Raw genomic sequence first — 12424 nt, 5'->3', positions numbered from 1 at the left:
GCCGCTATCCCCCTTGGTATGGCGCCTTACAGTGCCTCGCCTTGCGCGTTCACAACTCGAGTTGCAAACTCGGCCCAGGGCTGATACTCCTCCCTAAAAGGCCCATTAGGTTCGGCCCAAAATCACGTTTTAGGGGGGTTTTCAGACCATGAGGCACTGTCAGTGAATTTGCTACTTTAGGGGTGGTTTCCACAGCCAAACCAGTAAAAGGGCCCATGCTCATTAAGGTTTTATTCAGCCAAAGTAATACCAAAAATTTGCACCGAAATTCCAGTCTTCATTTTAATACAAATCGCATTAGAATCTGCATGCTTGCTGACGGGAAACAAATAGAAAAGAGACAGTCGACACTGAATCATCTTAGCAACTCTTTAGCCAAATACTCAGAACGAATGATATGCTATTTCTTTCATTGATATTTACTATGTTTTCCTTTGTAAATTAAAATGATGATCTGATGGTTGATGTTTGGAATCAGTTTTATTAACCCTTTTTGCAGGCTTAATGACATTTTGTCGTTTTGCGATACTGACGCTAGTCGGCAGAGCAACTATTATGTCGCCACACGAACGGTTTTTATCAATTGATTTATGGTTAGCTAATTGCCTGTTTTTGTTTAATTTTTTACTTATAGTAAACTACAATATATCAGTCTCTGTTAGCAACAAAAATAAGCCGTTTGCAGAAAAAAAACGATCGTTTTTGCAATACTGAACAAACAAAAAATTCGAAATAAAAACGTATCTAAATAAAATTGGGAATTTTGTTTGTAGGTTTTTTCTGCTTTATTAATGCATTAATCATATTGGATGTTTAGCAGGGCTTAGAACCTGGGCGCTGTTGTATAAAGCAATGTACTCACATGTACTGATGGGAAGATGAAGAAGAGCCTCTGTCTTTCGTTACACTTCCTTATATCCTCCCCTATACTGCTGTGGCAGATTTGTTACTCCTCGTATTATACAGCTCATTTCAAGTGCATGCTTACTTACATTATTAGTCAACCCCGCGTCATTAACCCATATATGGTCATTATTACCATATATAGTCATTATGCCCTTATATTGTTGTATAATCGAGCTGGTGGGCCGCGGGCTACGCTAATGCCCGAGGTCATGGTAGTTACAGGTAGTTACGAGAGGTCACGGGAAGTACGAGCGGTTACAGGAAGTACAAGAGGTTACGGGAGTATAAAGGCGTGGGGAGATTGAGAGAGCTTCCTTCTTGGCATCAACCGCATGTGAGTACACACGTTTATATAACATGGCGCAGTTGACGAAGCTCTGATTTTTTTTTCTTGTTTTGTTATCATTAGCGATAATTTTTCTGGTTGCGGGTAAGTTAAACGGTTGTATAGACCCTTTCACGGGCGTGTAGGTGAGGTAACGTGAGGTAGGGTAGTGTTGTGAGGTGTAGTAGCGGTGTTGTTAAGGTGCAATTATTTATTAGGGTAGTGTTGTGAGGTGTAGTAGCGGTGTTGAGGTGCAATTATTTATCACATATTCGGAGGTGGGAGTTACACTAATTTTATACGAGAGGGGTAGAGTGAATTTGTGGAGAGGGAGATATTGTATCGGGTAGAGATGGAGAGTGGGTTTCCGAAGCTGGTGTTTGGAGAGCACGGTGATGGGTCGTGGGAGAGATTTATAGAGGAGATGAATTTATGTATTGAGAGTGCTGTTGAGAGAAGAGGTTACGAAGGTGAAGGTGGCAATAGACGCCCTATTATGAGAGGTAGAGCTAGGTTAGTGCCACTATTGAGAGCTATTGGGCACAGTGGTAGAGAAGTATTGAGAGGTGCAGGGTTTAACGTAGATGGCGTAAATTCTACTTATGAAGGGGCAGTGGAGGTTTTACAGGGTTATTATGGTAGACAAGAGAGTATGTTCGTAAAGGGGCATAAGTTCCTTACGGCTAGGCAGACACTTGGGGAAAGTGATAGAGAGTTTTTACAACGGGTAGAGAGTTTGAGCAGATATGCAGAGGTGACTAACGATAATGATAGGGTAAGGTTTGCCCTTATTGTGGCGGTTAACGGGTTGAGAAATAGAGAAGTAAGCAGAGAGTTAATGAAGAATGCAAATCTTACTTGGGCGTTATTGCAGGAGGCATTGAGGGCTCGAGAAATGGCCGACAGCTCTGATAGATTTTTGAGAGGTGAGGGTAGAAATACCGATTTAAAGAGTGAGGTTAAGAGAGAAGTAGCAAAGGTATCAGAGTTTGATAGCCGAGTGCAGTACAGGAGTAACGATAGAGATAGAAGTTATGATTCAGCAGGTAGATCTTCCCCTAGGGGTAGCCCTAGGAGTAGTAGAGAGTATTATGGTAGTGAAGAGCAAGGTGCTAGTAGATATGGGACAAGAGGCAGGGAGTATAACAAGGACGGTGACAGTAGAAAGTATAGAGACAATAGCAGGGAGAGGCATGTCTCTAGATCTAGAGCAAGCAGTAGAGAAGGCAGTGGAGGTAGAGTATGCTACAATTGTAAACGTAGTGGGCATGAGATGAGGAGTTGTCCCTCCATTAAATGTTTTTGTTGTGGACAGCGAGGACATGTATCCCGTTATTGCAGGGATAGGAGAGAAGTAGGTTATGACGGGCGGGGTAGTAGCAGGAGGTCAGGAGGTAGTCGAGATAATAGCTACGAGCGGTATGGTAGCAGGGACAGTAGTGGGGAGAGGTATAGGGGCCGAGGAAGCCCCCGCGAGATTAGAGACAAATTTGGCAGGTACAGGGACAACAGTATGGATAGGTTTGAGGGGGAGAAGTATAAGGAGAGGTACCAAGATAGAAGTAAGGGCAGAAGTGTCAGGTTCTCTGGTTCTAGGGATAAGTATGAGGAGGACAGTTGACTAGAAAGGAGAATTGTACAGGTTTTGAAGGTCAATGGGAAGAACGTTGAATTTACGTTTGATACTGGGGCAGAGGTGTCGACTGTAACCGAGGGGACGGCCGAAAGGCTGAACCTACGGCTAGAGGAGCCATCTACTGTTTTGGCGGGAATAGATGGTCGTAAGCTAAGAGTAGTCGGTAAAGCAGGTGTTCGGTTGGAAAGTAAATATAGATTTATGGAGACAGAGGTATACGTGGTGAAAGGGTTGAGAACAAACTTCTTGGGCATAACTGAGTTAAGGCAGCTTAAATTATTTGCTGTTGTAAACGCGGTTTGCGAAAGTAAGTTTGAGGCTGTTAAGGAGTGTAGAAGTATTAAGCCAGTTAAGCCGTTTTCGTCAAGAACCATTATTGCTGGGTCAAGTTATGTTTCAGATGATGTCGAGTTGCAAAACCTGACAAAGAAGTCTGACAGAGAGAGCGAAGTTAAGAGAGGTCACACAGGTCAAGATTGGTGGACTTGTAAAACCAAGGGAGTGAAGAGTAGCGAATACGTGGAAATTGGTAGCCAACAGGGGACAGCCCAAGGCACCAGAGATGTGCAAGGGTCTATGGGGTGTGATGGAGAACAGAGTCACGATGAGCTAAGGGAAGGTGCTGCGAAAGTAGCTGAACCAGTGTCTGTAATGGAAAAGGTTTGCTCTTTTTTAGCCGAGGTATCCAGCAATGGAATGTTAGACAGAGAAGGTCATGAGAAAAAGGTAGCAGAGATTGAAAGAGAGGAAAGGGAGGTGCGGAGGAAGTCGAAGGAGAAATTGGCTAAGCTGAAAGCCAAACGGGAGGCAGCAGTCATGGAGTTGGAAAATGTCAAGGCATTCAGGGTAGTGGTGCAGGAGTTAGCTGAGGTTCAGAGGAGAATTGCTAGTAGCAGACCTGCACTGGTTGCAGGTGAGGTCGAGCTAGATAGGTCTGGGCCTATGCCAACTCCCAGCTCTGTGGTGCCATCCCCTGTGCAGCCGGTTACGGCCCAGGTGGAGACCTCCCACAGGAAGCCTGTTGAGCCTGCCTCTTACTGGGGAGAGCGAGGTAAAGACGGAAGAGACGGAGATGAGGTTGAGGAGTCATTACTGACCCAACCAAAAGACTCCGGGCTTGTCAGGGTTGGTGGAAGTAGTGTTGGAGATGTTGGTGGAAGGAGTGTTGGTAGTGACAGTGGTCACGGTAAAAGTATTGGTAGCGGCGGAGGTCAGAGTGGTGGAAAAGCCAGTGCAGACTGGCAATGGAGCTGGCAGTAGCGAGAAGAGTACACTGATTTATACAACAGTGAGAGTGGAAGATCAGGAGAGTAGTGCGGCCGAGTACAACAGCAGCCCCGGGTTGCTCGGGAGTGATGGTACGCAGGAGGTGTCGATGGAGGAAGACCTGGGTTAAAGCGTAAGGTAAACTTCACCAGCAAGGTGAGTTGATGAATGAGTCCCAATGTATTTCTGGAAGGTTAGTGGCCCATACAAAAAGAGAAAAGAAAAAGGGCATGTTGTATAATCGAGCTGGTGGGCCGCGGGCTACGCTAATGCCCGAGGTCATGGTAGTTACAGGTAGTTACGAGAGGTCACGGGAAGTACGAGCGGTTACAGGAAGTACAAGAGGTTACGGGAGTATAAAGGCGTGGGGAGATTGAGAGAGCTTCCTTCTTGGCATCAACCGCATGTGAGTACACACGTTTATATAACATGGGTGAGCTGCAACCTATATAAAGGAAGGCATAGCCGCAGTGGGGGCAGTTGTTTTGTAGTCTAGTCAATACAATTATACACACACACACACTCTCTCTTCATTTCTCGCTTGAGCGGTCAGCAAGAATTAATGCAGGATAGTTGACCAGTATAGGCATCATCGGTCAGCTGGTTGACTACGGGGGTCAGCAGCTAAAGGTGCCCTGACTGGGTCGACCTAATTAGTAGCAGAGAGGTCGACCTAAGCTAATCAGACGACGGACCTTAGGGTTGACGTGGTCTTCTATAATCACATACAGTTATAGGCACGGCAAGCTAATGTAAGCCGACCTGTCGGGTCGCCATTAGGTACACTGGTAGACCAAGACAAAAACCAGTACACTGCCTTACACTAGCTTATCTACTAGCTTTACCCACTAGCTTTATCCAGCTTTATGCACTCACCGTAATTACCAAGACCACCTGTACTGCCTTGAGCTCAGACACCAATATAGCCTGAGCCTAACAAATCCCATAATACAACAGGCGCCCTTTAGAAAACTCCCAGTGTTTAGGGGGTGTATTTCAAATTGACCAACCAGGTGATTGGGGGTACAATATCCAAATTCAAAATGACCAACCAGGTGATTGGGGGTACAATATCCAAGTCTGGGCCTATCCAGGTGGGTGTTTCTTTCAGAGTATCAGCCCTGGGAAACTCGGCACAGTATAATTCTAATAATTGGCTATTAGCTCTAGTTTTACAGTACATACAGTTTAATTTCTATTAGCTAACGGGTGCCTATTGATGTACCATTGTTAATATAACTAGATCTACGGTTATGCTACTGTAATACCGATATATTGCACCTTACTTTTGAAAAGTCGCGTTGTGTGCCCGTTGTGTGTTCACAACTCGAGTTGTGCAACTCGAGTTGTACAACTCGAGTTGTGAACGCGCAATGCGAGGCACTGTAAGGCGCCATAGTTGCGCGTTCACAACTCGAGTTGTGCAACTCGAGTTGTGCAACTCGAGTTGTGCAACTCGAGTTGTGAACGCGCAACGCGAGGCACTGTAAGGCGCCATAGCGAGGCACTGTAAGGCGCCATAGCGAGGCACTGTAAGGCGCCATAGCGAGGCACTGTAAGGCGCCATAGTATCACCATGTACCACTCTTATTTTTGATAAAACTGTCATGTCGGGAATTTTTTCAATTGATAGCCAAAGGTCTTATCGCTTTTCCAACTCATATCTCACATAATCTCGCAGCTCCCATAAACTTGCAGCTTTGGTTATCATTGAGTGGCTATTAAAAGCTCACATAAATCTGTAAATGAATGAGGCAACAGTACTTACTTCATCATATGAACTCCATAATTGGAGCAACAGGCAGTCTAACAATTTGTAATAAAATAATCAAAGGTAGTGCGATTCCAACCATATTGTGGCCATAATCAAGTTATTCAGTATTCAGTCTTCAATGGCTTTGTAATAACTCAGTGACTTTGTAATAACTCAATGACTTTGTAATAACTCAGTGACTTTGTAATACCTCAATGGCTTTGTGATAACTCAGTGACTTTGTAATAACTCAGTGACTTTGTAATAACTCAATGGCTTTGTAATAACTCAGTGACTTTGTAATAACTCAATGACTTTGTGATAACTCCATGGCTTTGTAATAACTCAATGGCTTTAAAATAACTCAATGACTTTGTAATAACTCAGTGGCTTTGTAATAACTCCATGGCTTTGTAATAACTCAATGGCTTTGTAATAACTCAATGACTTTGTAATAACTCAGTGACTTTGTAATAACTCCATGGCTTTGTAATAATTCAATGGCTTTAAAATAACTCAATGACTTTGTAATAACTCAGTGACTTTGTAATAACTCCATGGCTTTGTAATAACTCAATGACTTTGTAATAACTCAGTGACTTTGTAATAACTCCATGGCTTTGTAATAATTCAATGGCTTTAAAATAACTCAATGACTTTGTAATAACTCAGTGACTTTGTAATAACTCCATGGCTTTGTAATAACTCAATGACTTTGTAATAACTCCATGGCTTTGTAATAACTCAATGGCTTTAAAATAACTCAATGACTTTGTAATAACTCAGTGGCTTTGTAATAACTCCATGGCTTTGTAATAACTCAATGGCTTTGTAATAACTCAATGACTTTGTAATAACTCAGTGACTTTGTAATAACTCCATGGCTTTGTAATAACTCAATGGCTTTGTAATAATTCAATGGCTTTAAAATAACTCAATGACTTTGTAATAACTCAGTGACTTTGTAATAACTCCATGGCTTTGTAATAACTCAATGACTTTGTGATAACTCCATGGCTTTGTAATAACTCAATGGCTTTAAAATAACTCAATGACTTTGTAATAACTCAGTGGCTTTGTAATAACTCCATGGCTTTGTAATAACTCAATGGCTTTGTAATAACTCAATGACTTTGTAATAACTCAGTGACTTTGTAATAACTCCATGGCTTTGTAATAATTCAATGGCTTTAAAATAACTCAATGACTTTGTAATAACTCAGTGACTTTGTAATAACTCCATGGCTTTGTAATAACTCAATGACTTTGTAATAACTCAGTGACTTTGTAATAACTCCATGGCTTTGTAATAATTCAATGGCTTTGTAATAACTCAATGACTTTGTAATAAATCAATGACTTTGTAATAAATCAATGACTTTGTAATAATTCAATGGCTTTGTAATAACTCAATGGCTTTGTAATAACTCAGTGACTTTGTAATAACTCCATGGCTTTGTAATAACTCAATGACTTTGTAATAACTCAGTGACTTTGTAATAACTCCATGGCTTTGTAATAATTCAATGGCTTTAAAATAACTCAATGACTTTGTAATAACTCAGTGACTTTGTAATAACTCCATGGCTTTGTAATAACTCAATGACTTTGTAATAACTCAGTGACTTTGTAATAACTCCATGGCTTTGTAATAATTCAATGGCTTTAAAATAACTCAATGACTTTGTAATAACTCAGTGACTTTGTAATAACTCCATGGCTTTGTAATAACTCAATGACTTTGTAATAACTCAGTGACTTTGTAATAACTCCATGGCTTTGTAATAATTCAATGACTTTGTAATAAATCAATGACTTTGTAATAACTCAATGACTTTGTAATAACTCAATGACTTTGTAATAACTCAGTGACTTTGTAATAACTCCATGGCTTTGTAATAACTCAATGGCTTTGTAATAACTCAATGACTTTGTAATAACTCAATGGCTTTGTAATAACTCAATGGCTTTGTAATAACTCAATGGCTTTGTAATAACTCAATGGCTTTGTAATAACTCAATGGCTTTGTAATAACTCAATGACTTTGTAATAACTCAATGGCTTTGTAATAACTCAATGGCTTTGTAATAACTCAATGACTTTGTAATAAATCAATGACTTTGTAATAATTCAATGGCTTTGTAATAACTCAATGACTTTGTAATAACTCAATGGCTTTGTAATAACTCAATGACTTTGTAATAACTCAATGACTTTGTAATAACTCAATGACTTTGTAATAACTCAGTGACTTTGTAATAACTCCATGGCTTTGTAATAACTCAATGGCTTTGTAATAACTCAATGACTTTGTAATAAATCAATGACTTTGTAATAAATCAATGACTTTGTAATAATTCAATGGCTTTGTAATAACTCAATGACTTTGTAATAACTCAATGGCTTTGTAATAACTCAATGACTTTGTAATAACTCAATGACTTTGTAATAATTCAATGACTTTGTAATAATTCAATGGCTTTGTAATAACTCAGTGGCTTTGTAATAACTCAATGGCTTTGTAATAACTCAATGGCTTTGTAATAACTCAATGACTTTGTAATAAATCAATGACTTTGTAATAATTCAATGACTTTGTAATAACTCCATGGCTTTGTAATAAATCAATGACTTTGTAATAACTCAATGACTTTGTAATAACTCAGTGACTTTGTAATAACTCCATGGCTTTGTAATAACTCAATGGCTTTGTAATAACTCAATGACTTTGTAATAAATCAATGACTTTGTAATAATTCAATGACTTTGTAATAAATCAATGACTTTGTAATAACTCAATGACTTTGTAATAACTCAATGGCTTTGTAATAACTCAATGACTTTGTAATAAATCAATGACTTTGTAATAATTCAATGACTTTGTAATAAATCAATGACTTTGTAATAACTCAATGACTTTGTAATAAATCAATGACTTTGTAATAACTCAATGACTTTGTAATAACTCAATGACTTTGTAATAACTCAATGACTTTGTAATAACTCAGTGACTTTGTAATAACTCCATGGCTTTGTAATAACTCAATGGCTTTGTAATAACTCAATGACTTTGTAATAACTCAATGACTTTGTAATAACTCAATGACTTTGTAATAACTCAGTGACTTTGTAATAACTCCATGGCTTTGTAATAACTCAATGACTTTGTAATAACTCAATGACTTTGTAATAAATCAATGACTTTGTAATAAATCAATGACTTTGTAATAATTCAATGGCTTTGTAATAACTCAATGACTTTGTAATAACTCAATGGCTTTGTAATAACTCAATGACTTTGTAATAACTCAATGACTTTGTAATAATTCAATGACTTTGTAATAATTCAATGGCTTTGTAATAACTCAGTGGCTTTGTAATAACTCAATGGCTTTGTAATAACTCAATGGCTTTGTAATAACTCAATGACTTTGTAATAAATCAATGACTTTGTAATAATTCAATGACTTTGTAATAAATCAATGACTTTGTAATAACTCAATGACTTTGTAATAACTCAGTGACTTTGTAATAACTCCATGGCTTTGTAATAACTCAATGACTTTGTAATAAATCAATGACTTTGTAATAATTCAATGACTTTGTAATAAATCAATGACTTTGTAATAACTCAATGACTTTGTAATAACTCAATGACTTTGTAATAACTCAGTGACTTTGTAATAACTCAATGACTTTGTAATAACTCAGTGACTTTGTAATAACTCCATGGCTTTGTAATAACTCAATGGCTTTGTAATAACTCAATGACTTTGTAATAAATCAATGACTTTGTAATAATTCAATGACTTTGTAATAAATCAATGACTTTGTAATAACTCAATGACTTTGTAATAACTCAATGACTTTGTAATAACTCAGTGACTTTGTAATAACTCCATGGCTTTGTAATAAATCAATGACTTTGTAATAAATCAATGGCTTTGTAATAACTCAATGACTTTGTAATAACTCAATGGCTTTGTAATAACTCAATGGCTTTGTAATAACTCAATGACTTTGTAATAAATCAATGACTTTGTAATAAATCAATGGCTTTGTAATAACTCAATGGCTTTGTAATAACTCAATGACTTTGTAATAACTCAATGACTTTGTAATAACTCAATGACTTTGTAATAACTCAATGACTTTGTAATAACTCAATGACTTTGTAATAAATCAATGACTTTGTAATAACTCCATGGCTTTGTAATAACTCAATGGCTTTGTAATAACTCAATGGCTTTGTAATAACTCAATGACTTTGTAATAACTCAATGGCTTTGTAATAACTCAATGACTTTGTAATAACTCAATGGCTTTAAAATAATTCAATGGCTTTGTAATAACTCAATGACTTTGTAATAACTCAATGACTTTGTAATAACTCAATGACTTTGTAATAACTCAATGACTTTGTAATAAATCAGTGACTTTGTAATAACTCAATGGCTTTGTAATAACTCAATGGCTTTGTAATAACTCAATGACTTTGTAATAATTCAATGGCTTTGTAATAACTCCATGGCTTTGTAATAACTCAATGGCTTTGTAATAACTCAATGGCTTTGTAATAACTCAATGACTTTGTAATAACTCAATGACTTTGTAATAACTCAATGGCTTTGTAATAACTCAATGGCTTTGTAATAACTCAGTGACTTAGTAATAACTCAGTGGCTTTGTAATAACTCAATGACTTTGTAATAACTCAATGGCTTTGTAATAACTCAATGACTTTGTAATAAATCAATGACTTTGTAATAACTCCATGGCTTTGTAATAACTCCATGACTTTGTAATAAATCAATGGCTTTGTAATAACTCAATGACTTTGTAATAACTCAATGACTTTGTAATAACTCAATGACTTTGTAATAACTCAATGACTTTGTAATAACTCAATGACTTTGTAATAACTCAATGACTTTGTAATAACTCAATGACTTTGTAATAAATCAATGGCTTTGTAATAATTCAATGGCTTTGTAATAACTCAATGGCTTTGTAATAACTCAATGACTTTGTAATAACTCAGTGACTTTGTAATAACTCAATGGCTTTGTAATAAATCAGTGACTTTGTAATAACTCAATGACTTTGTAATAACTCAATGACTTTGTAATAAATCAATGGCTTTGTAATAATTCAATGGCTTTGTAATAACTCAGTGGCTTTGTAATAACTCAATGACTTTGTAATAAATCAATGGCTTTGTAATAATTCAATGGCTTTGTAATAACTCAGTGGCTTTGTAATAACTCAGTGACTTTGTAATAATTCAATGACTTTGTAATAAATCAATGACTTTGTAATAACTCAATGGCTTTGTAATAAATCAATGGCTTTGTAATAATTCAATGACTTTGTAATAACTCAATGACTTTGTAATAACTCAATGACTTTGTAATAACTCAATGGCTTTGTAATAACTCAATGGCTTTGTAATAACTCAATGGCTTTAAAATAACTCAATGACTTTGTAATAACTCAATGGCTTTAAAATAACTCAATGACTTTGTAATAACTCAGTGACTTTGTAATAACTCCATGGCTTTGTAATAATTCAATGGCTTTGTAATAACTCCATGGCTTTGTAATAACTCCATGGCTTTGTAATAACTCAATGACTTTGTAATAACTCCATGGCTTTAAAATAACTCAATGACTTTGTAATAACTCAGTGACTTTGTAATAACTCCATGGCTTTGTAATAACTCAATGACTTTGTAATAACTCAATGGCTTTGTAATAATTCAATGGCTTTGTAATAACTCCATGGCTTTGTAATAACTCAATGGCTTTGTAATAACTCAATGGCTTTAAAATAACTCAATGACTTTGTAATAACTCAATGGCTTTAAAATAACTCAATGACTTTGTAATAACTCAGTGACTTTGTAATAACTCCATGGCTTTGTAATAACTCAATGGCTTTGTAATAACTCAATGGCTTTAAAATAATTCAATGGCTTTGTAATAACTCCATGGCTTTGTAATAACTCAATGGCTTTGTAATAACTCAATGGCTTTAAAATAACTCAATGACTTTGTAATAACTCAGTGACTTTGTAATAACTCCATGGCTTTGTAATAATTCAATGGCTTTGTAATAACTCCATGGCTTTGTAATAACTCCATGGCTTTGTAATAACTCAATGACTTTGTAATAACTCAATGGCTTTGTAATAACTCCATGGCTTTGTAATAACTTAATGACTTTGTAATAATTCAATGGCTTTGTAATAACTCAATGACTTTGTAATAACTCCATGGCTTTGTAATAACTCAATGGCTTTGTGATAACTCAATGACTTTGTAATAATTCAATGACTTTGTAATAACTCAATGGCTTTGTAATAACTCAATGGCTTTGTAATAACTCAATGACTTTGTAATAACTCCATGGCTTTGTAATAACTCAATGGCTTTGTAATAACTCAATGGCTTTAAAATAACTCAATGACTTTGTAATAATTCAATGGCTTTAAAATAACTCAATGACTTTGTAATAACTCAATGGCTTTAAAATAA

General features: G+C 36.7%; 1 pseudogene; it reads right to left on the bottom strand.

Moving 5' to 3' along the window:
* LOC137404761 (two pore channel protein 2-like) overlaps positions 1-12424 on the bottom strand; it is a 272314-nt pseudogene that overhangs the window by 39402 nt on the left and 220488 nt on the right.

This window comes from Watersipora subatra, chromosome 9 (assembly GCF_963576615.1).
Source record: "Watersipora subatra chromosome 9, tzWatSuba1.1, whole genome shotgun sequence".
Taxonomy (NCBI): Eukaryota; Metazoa; Bryozoa; class Gymnolaemata; order Cheilostomatida; family Watersiporidae; genus Watersipora; species Watersipora subatra.
Note: the sequence above shows the minus strand (reverse complement) of the source record. Positions and strands in the feature narration are given on the sequence as shown.